Raw genomic sequence first — 8,817 nt, 5'->3', positions numbered from 1 at the left:
ATATATTCTCCTATTTTTAATTGCAATAGCTTCTGTATATACACTGTTTAGGTTTCAGAAAGAAATCATGAGTTTGAAAGGAACTTTTTATTTTCATGTCTTCTTTTCAGTGTTCTCAGCAGATTTGCTTTTTTAACATTTGATTTCTCTGGTTAACTTTATCCCTTTTTATTACACAGTGAACTTAGTCATTTCTGAATTCCATTTTAATTAGAGTTTTCTAGACAGTCATCAATTGAGTGTGTTCTTCTGCTGAAGTGAACTCTTTCCTTAGCAACTAACTAGTATGCAGATTCTACCCTCATAACCCACTGCCATCGGGTTGATTCTGACTCATAGCTACTTTACAGGACAGAGTAGAACTGCCCTATAGGGTTTCCATGGCTGTAAATCTTTACAGAAGGAAATTGCCTCATCTTTCTCCAGTGAAATAGCTGATGGGTTCAATCTGCTACTTTTTTTTTTTTTTTTAATTTTTATTGTGATTTGGGTGGAAGTTTACAAAGCAAATTCATTTTCCATACAGCATACACATTTTGATTCATGACATTGATTGCAGTCCCTACAATGTAACAGCTCTCTTCCCACTTTCTCTCTCTAGTTATCTCTTCCCTGGGTCCTTCTTTCCTATGCATTCCTGCCCCCTGAGCTATCTCTCTGTACAAATACTGCCCTTCTGTACTCCCATGACTGATCATTCTAAGAAGTGTATCTACCTGGTTGACTAGCCAATCTTTGGTTACCAGTCAAATGCTTTAGTATGCCACCAGAGCCAGGTGGATTTTCTATCCAAGAGTTTCAACACTTTTTTTTTAATGCCCCTTTAGCAAGCTGTGATTCTACAAGTTCCATCATTTTGGCCAAAACATTTTCTTACTGGTTATATCTTGGTCAAAACTTTCCTATTTCACTGTGGCTTGTCCTCTCTGCTTTGGCCTCATGAAACAAAACAACAACCTTCTCCCTCTTTATTGCTTATATTGCCCCATTCCTCTACCCCACAATGCTTACAGTCACACATATGCTGCAGGAACACACTGTTCTTCACCCAGAACAGACATTACTAATCAATCACTGTTCTCTCTCCCAGTGAGCCTGGACATGGCCACAACCTTCTCTACAAAGCATTCCAGGCACCTCTACTGACCTAGAAATGAGATTTACCTGATTTCTGAGATATACACTATGCTATCTCTCTGGAACATTTCATCTTCTTCAACTATGACAATAAAGACTTTCTTATCTTTCAAATATCATTCTAGATTCCTGATTCTTACTGAATGGTGGCCTAGTGTCTAAGGCATTTGACTGTTAACCAGAAGGCTGGCAGTTCAAACCCACCAGCCACTCAGAAGGAAGATTGGGCAATTTATGTCCGTAGCGCTACTGCCTCAAAAACCCATGGAGGGGTCGCTGTGAATCAGATCCAACTCAACGGCAGTGAGTTTGGTTTTTTAACTGAGTTAACCCTTCCCACTGCCCAGCCCCTGCACCCATTTCTGATATACCTGGAGCCATACCTTGTGCCACCCATCATGATGGCTGTTCCCAGGTTGTGGTCCCAACAGCACCTTTAGCCAGGCAATGTTCAGTAGTAGTATATCTCTACCCTAAGGACTCAGGATCAAATTACTCAGACAGCTCTCCTGGCTCTGGGCTTGGGTTCTAATCCTTACAGATTTGTACCTTGTCCCAGATATTCAGTCCTGCCTTACGACTAGGGGCTGGAACCCTGCTTTGCTTTTGCCAGACTCTACTGCAATCTCTGCCTCCCATATACCCCCAACTCAGGATAGGTGGGGTCTTATGCCCAAATCCTCATTTCACGTTTATGCTGTGTACTTGTCCAAACTCCTCCAATTATTTTCTGGTTTAACTCCTGGGTTATTCTTTTAATACTCAAGGAAATTAAATAAAAAATATATATGTATATTTTAAGAGTCAATGTTTTGTTATGATCCATAGGCTCTTATTGCTAATTTTTGGAAGTAGATCACATGGCAAAATTAAATAAACTTTAATGTATGTTTTCTTACTTGTTGGGAAGCCTGGCAGGTCACATCAGACTCTCTAGTACCAAATGCTCTCTCTTCAAAAAGTGTGCCTTGATCATGGACCTGGACTTGCTCTCATACCTACAGCTGGACCTGTTCCCCAATGGCCACCCCACTACAGTAGATAAGTTTATTTCTTAGATCTGATCCATCTAAGCTTTTCCCATTTGGCTAAATTTGACCAGCTTGTCCCTGACTAGGATATCAGATATGACAACTTCTTTCCAATCATTGCAATGAGTTGACCTTAGCATGTAAGCATCCCTCTGACAACCATGGTGCTTCTATTTTTGGTAGTTGTATTTGCCTTGCCACGTAGATGTACGATTCTAAAGAATAAAGAGAACAGTGTATATCTCTTACTTCCTCTGTAATTCTCCACACCAACCAATTAGGAGTTTGGCTGTACACAATTTAAAAAATATTGCAGCTGATGCTTGGAATAAAATCTGAAAGAAATATATTCAGTGGCAAAAAATCTCTCTGAATGACACTCTACATAATGGATTAGATTAAGTATTATGAAGGACAGCCTTTCAATTTTGTGGTTTCATTTCTGAGTTAATCACTCTTGGAATAAGACACCTGACATCTGTACTTTGCTTTTTGTTTCAAATGTGCCCATATTAATGTCTATGAAATATTTCAGATTGAAAATGAGATTTCAAGGAAGTATTTCACTAGCAGGGAGTAATGTTCTCTTTGAATTGCATCCAAAGCCACAGTGTTTCATTCTTTTACTAACTTTTTATCATATAATTTGTTTTTCTAATTATAGCCAAAATACTTTATTTATTTTTTCTTTTTTTAATTGTACTTTAGGTGCAAATTTACAGAGCAGAGTTTTGCTTTTGCCCGACTCTACTGCAATCTCTGCCTCCCACATATCTCCAACTCAGGATGGGTGGGGTCTTATGCCCAAACCCTCATTCTGTGTACATTTGGTTTCACTCCCAATTACCATCCGTAACCCTAAACCCAGTCTCCTCCCCTTCTTTTCCAGTAACCACCCCCAACCCATGCCCCTCACAGTTATGCACTCCTGTGTGTCCTGCATTTCCTCCATGTGAATGTTGCCCCTCTGGTGCCCTGTGGTCGATTGCTCCAAGGGATGCATCTCCATAGAGTATGTGGGAGCGTCACTCAGGGTTGAGTGGTCTGCATGTACATCTTTTTACTATTGGGCTGAGAGCCAGCCCCTGGGAGTGAGTTTTATTCCAGGCCCGAAGTGTATCCCAAGGCCATACTCTTGGGGGTCCCACCAGACTCCATCCAACTAGTAATTCTAATCATTATTGTACTTTTGGATTTTGTTCCATGTTTTCCCTCCCACTCTATCCAGGATCTCCAGTTTTGATCCCTTCCCAAGTGGTATAGCCAAAATATTTTAATAACCAGGATCAACCTTACTCAGTTTTTCAAGAAAAACTTTTATGGAAGCAAAACCTTCTGAAGAAATGATGTAGGCATGTCTACGTTAATATCATCACCGTTTCTTCTAGATGGAGTACACAGGACAACTCAATACCTATGTATATTTTTGAGTTACCAAATAGTTGTCCATTTATTTAAGCGGTATGACCATTAGAAGCAAAACTTAATTTTTTCAGTTGAAAAGAACTTTGCCCTTACTTTATCAACCCAATTACTCTACTCAGTAAGAATTACATCATTTGCCATTTTAAAAGGTCTTTGTGAGTTTGTGTTTTGTTTCAATTATCTACTGCTGCCTATCAATATACCTCAAAACTTAATTTTTTAAACCAATGCTATTTCTGGAGTGATGAGGCCTTGCTAAACACTTACTGTACAAAAGCATTTTGGTACTGATATCTGGATATAGTTCTTGTTATTATCTTCCACACCTTATAGCTCACTATCTTTCCTTCTTGATATTAAATATTTGGCTGGGATATAATTTGGGCTATTTAAAAATAGGTTCCTAATGTATGCAATTAATTCTAGCATGTGCTGGACAATTAAAAGATTCCTCTGTGTACGGATGTTAAAACTGAGGTAGGTGTTCGTGTTAGTGGAGGAAGACTGTGTCCGCAATCTGGAGGGCTCTTCTGGAGCTTTAGGCTCCTAAGCTCTCTTCACCTCCCCACTGACTGTCCCCTGATGAGTGGGAGTAGTGGGCAGTGGCTTATTTGATTGTTTCCTCTGGAAAACGGGTGGGAAGAATAAACAAGGCAAGCTCCACCCACCTAATCACACATCCCCTTGCGAACTGATTTGTCCACAAGGAACATGGGTTAAGATTTCTCCTCCAAGCCCAATGTTTTACAGGGCATATCATGTGAGAGAAGGTCTCCGGAAACCACCACTAACTATGAGCAAGTGGGCAAATATCAAATTCTGGTATTTAGTATTGTTGTTGTTGTTATTGTTGTTACGTGCCGTCGAGTCGGCCCCGACTCGATTTCCAAGGCAGTATCACTACGGAAGTAGGATTGCCCAACCTTCCTTCCGAGGAGTGGCTGGTGGGTTTGAACCGCCAGCCTTCTGGTTAGCAGTCAAGTGCTTTAGCCACTATGCTACCAGAGCTCCTATATGAAGCACAAAACCATTCTCCAATATTATTTTTATCAGTACAGATGTGATATTTGATCTACTATCTACAGACTCCTTCATCTTTTTTTTTTTCAATGAATTCACACCTTGGGAAGAGAAGAAGAATGCTATTTATTTAATCCTCAACAATGCTTTCTCCTCCTCCTCCTCTTCATCATTATCATCATCAAAAATGATTTACTGAGCACTTGCTACACACCAGGTATTGGATCATGCACTTTTTGTGCATTATTTTACCTCATCTAACTATGATAAAGGTCAAAGAAACTGCACAATATAATTGGTGCTTTGCTGTTGTTTCTGTAATCCCTCAGTGCAAACAGTTAGCACTTAGCTGCTAATCGAAAGGGTGACGGTCTGAGTCCACCCACAGGCTCCTCAGAAGAAAACCCTTGCAAGTACTTCCAAAAAGCAGCCACTGGAATTCCTTTGGCTTTGGGGTGGTTTTACCCTGAGACACATGTGGAGTTGCCAAGCTGGAATTCGCTTGATGGCAACTGCTTGGTTGGTAGTTGTTTCCACGGCTGTCACCATTAATTCCTCCCCTCCTTGTATGTACACATCTCTCCACAAATCAAGAGGTAGGATCTATTTTCCCTCCCATTGAATCTAGGCTAGTTATGACTTGAGCTGACAACAGAATGCAGCAAAACTGATGTTCTGGCCCTCTAAGGCCAGGCCTTAAGGGGCCTGGAAGCTTCTATTTCCTTTGTCTGGAAAAAAGAAGAGAGCTCCCTATAATAAAAGTCTGGAGAGATAATGCCCTCATGGAGGAACACAAGTGTCAAACATGTGAGTGAAGCCTTCTTGGACCTTGCAGCCCAGCCTAGCTTAGCCCAGGAACCAGGTGAATGCAGTTCAATGAGTGGGCTCCACTCAATTTACTCTGGACTATAACACCTACTCATCCAAGCCCTGCCTGAATCTCCAACCAAAAGAATTATGAAAAATAAATTATTGCTGTTTTAAGACACTAAATTTTGGGGTGGATTGATATACAGCAACAAGTGACTAGACCAGAAATAAAATACAAACTTCCAAAACCAAACCAAACCCACTGCCATCAAGTTGATTCTGACTTACAGGGACCCTAAGGAGCCCTGGTGGTGCACTGCTTAAGGTATTTGACTGCTAACAGAAGGTTGGCAGTTCAAATCCACCAGCCACTCTGTAGAAGGAAGACGGGGCAATCTACTTCTGTAAAAATTTACTGCCTCATGCTCACTTTGGCATCACATATACTAAAATTGGAATGATACAGAGACGATTAGCATGGCCCCTGCATAAGGATGACATGCAAATATGTGAAGTGTTCCACATTAAAAAAAAAAAAAAGATTTACCACCTCAAAAACCCAATGGGGGCTGCTATGAGTCGGAATCGACTCGATGACAGTGACTTTGGTGTTTTTTTTTTTTTTTAAATAGTGACCCTATAGAAAGAGCAGAACAGCTCCACAGGGTTTCCAAGGCTGTAAATCATTTTTGCCCAGAGTGGCTGGTGGGTTCAAACCATTCACATCTTGGTTCACAGCTGAATGCTTTAACCACTGTGCCACAAGAGCTCTCTACAAATTTCCAAGCACCTTTCAGAATTGCTAAACAACCAAAAACCCAAACTCACTGCCATGGAGTCAATTTCAACTCATAGCAACCCCTCCTTGGGTTTCCGAGGCAGTATCACTATGGAAGTAGATTGCTCCATCATCCTTCCGAGGAGTGGCTGGTGGGTTTGAACTTCCAGCCTTCTGATTAGCAGTCAAATGACTTAGGCACTATGCCACCAGAGCTCCTTTTAAAATGGCTAATGGTGTCAATTCTACCCTCTAATAAGAATTTTTTAAAATCTCTATGACTTATTTCAGTGCAAAGTCATGATCTAGTTGTATGTAGTGTATCAAGTGTCCAAGTCATGCTTTCTTTTGAATCTCATTCTAAAGGCATTACCATCAAGGAGCAAATGGTAATATATCACCTGAAGATATCAGCTCTGATCTTATTCAAAAGGATCAAAACATTTTGCTGAATAATAAAGACTATTTCTATTGCTGTGGGGTTCTTATCTTCACTTTGTCACATATTTGATTATGATATAGAATCATTTCCATGTGCTGGCTCCATTCCTTTCTCTAGGGTGCCTCCTAACTCCTCACTCTCACCCTCAAGTTGGCTTACATAACCCTTGTCACAGCGTCTCTTTAATGCACTTTCACATACTTAGTACAGCACTCCTCACAAATAGTATATTAAATATGCAAACTTCATGGGAGCAGAGTCCAGGTCTGCTTCATTTATTCCTGCATCTTAAGAAGCTAGAATACTAGCCCATATTGAGTTTCATGATATTTACTGGTTGAATAAGTGAATGTGCCTGTTTCCCAAGCTGGTTTACTGCTTCTTGGTGTTGAGTATCTGTTACCAATTCCATCCATCCTCTCCCTGGTCATGTAAAGGCTGAAAGCCTGGAAGTTCTCAGGTTTCCTTGTTGCTGTGGTCTAAGTGCAATCCTGGTTCTGGTAAATGGACACAACTGCATGAGATCTAGAAGGAAGGAGTCAAAGAAGCTCCTCTGATGCCTGTCATGGTGGCATGTTTCAGCAAATGGGAGTTTCTGCAGAAACTGGTTAGCTCCCCAGTAACCAGGGACCACTGGGATGGTAGAGTGGATTCTACAGTTTATTGCCCTCTGGGTGGAAGTTTTGGCAATATGACCTGAATGCATAGTAGCGCCTCTAACTTTTGTCCTCTAACTCTTTAAATAATTTTTGTAAGCATCTAATTCCTTGAAATATCTGGAGTGGTTTTTGTTTTACTATGGAATTCTAACTGCTCTGGTGGCAAACTGCCTAAGGCATTTGACTGCTAATCAGAAGCTGGAGGTTCAAACCCACCAGCCACTCCGCATAAGACTGGACAATCTGCTTCCATAAAGATTTACTGCCTTGGAAACCCAAAGGGTGTCGCCATCAGTTGGAATCGACTAGATGGCAGTGAGTTTGATTTTTGGAGTTTGGATGCCTCTATAGACTGCTCTCCTTGAGGGCAGGAAATGCCTTATTTTTAATTTGCATACCCACACCTACACAGTGACTGGATCTGATTCCAAGGATAATAATAAACATTTATCTGATGTTTACCAAGGGCCTCACACTGTTCTAAGTGCTTTACATCTATTACCATATTCAATGTACTCCACAACCCTGTGAGGCAGGTGCTACATATGTGCTCATTTCACAGATTAGGAAACAAACACAAAGAGATTAAGAAACTTCCACAAGGGATCACAGCATTAAATGGTAGATTCGGGACTTAAGCCCAAGCAGTTTGGCTCCAAAATCTGCAATGTACCCAACACAGTTTCTTGCCTGAATAATACTCACTCAAGGATGTGGAAGACACAATGCCCTGAAATTTTAGAACTCACTTACTTCTTATAAATTTCTATATACATTTACAATAAAACAGCAGCCCAATATCCTCTCCCTTTAAGATTCTTAATTTTTAAAGAAGTTCTTGGGATATCAAATTAGCTATTAGGGTGTGTGTGTTTGTGTGTGTGTGTGTGTGTGTTTGCTGTGCATAACTTTTTTTTTTTTTCCAGTTACTCATTAAAGAAATAGGGAGCCATGGAAATAATGAGCAGTGTAGGAACACACGAAGGCCAAAGGTGAAAACTACTGACCTGAGTTTTCACATGATTTTTTGATGTCTATTTGTCCACTTCTTGCAGGAAAACAATCTAAAGCAGAGTCATGGGGGGCAGCAGTGGTGCCTGTGCACACAAATCAATGAAAAGTATTTCTCTCTTTCCTGTGGCTTCTACAAAAAGGAGAAGAGCTGTTCCCACTGAGCACCCAAAGGTGTAGAAAGAAAGAGAGAAGACGCACAGACACACGGAGAAACGGCATCTAAGAAAACATTGGCCCAAGCGTCTGCTCATCTGTGCTGTGGCAACCCTTAAAGATGATCACTGCATAAATCTGGTGGGCGTAAAATGGCCAAAGACAGGTGTGAGGTTTCTATTTTTCTGCCCTCCAGATTTACATGTGGCGGGGGATCCCCTAGCATAGTAGCCCTACACAGTTCAACCTGTTCCCCAGGGTAAGTTGTTGTTGTTATGTGCCGTCGAGTCAGCCCTGACTCATAGTGACCCCTCCTTGGGTTTCCGAGGCAGTATCACTACGGAAGTA

At 41.0% G+C, this 8,817-nt stretch overlaps 1 non-coding gene across 1 annotated transcript; it reads left to right on the top strand.

The window, feature by feature from the left end:
* Positions 1 to 5,845: 5,845 nt before the first annotated feature.
* On the top strand, positions 5,846 to 5,952 carry LOC122151918. The gene has a single exon (XR_006164341.1). It is a non-coding gene; the product is annotated as a U6 spliceosomal RNA (small nuclear RNA).
* The last annotated feature ends 2,865 nt before the right edge of the window (positions 5,953 to 8,817 follow it).

The sequence above is a fragment of the Orycteropus afer genome, unplaced genomic scaffold (assembly GCF_000298275.1).
Source record: "Orycteropus afer afer isolate SDZICR_OR568_19922 unplaced genomic scaffold, OryAfe1.0 scaffold00901, whole genome shotgun sequence".
Classification (NCBI taxonomy): Eukaryota; Metazoa; Chordata; class Mammalia; order Tubulidentata; family Orycteropodidae; genus Orycteropus; species Orycteropus afer.
Note: the sequence above shows the minus strand (reverse complement) of the source record. Positions and strands in the feature narration are given on the sequence as shown.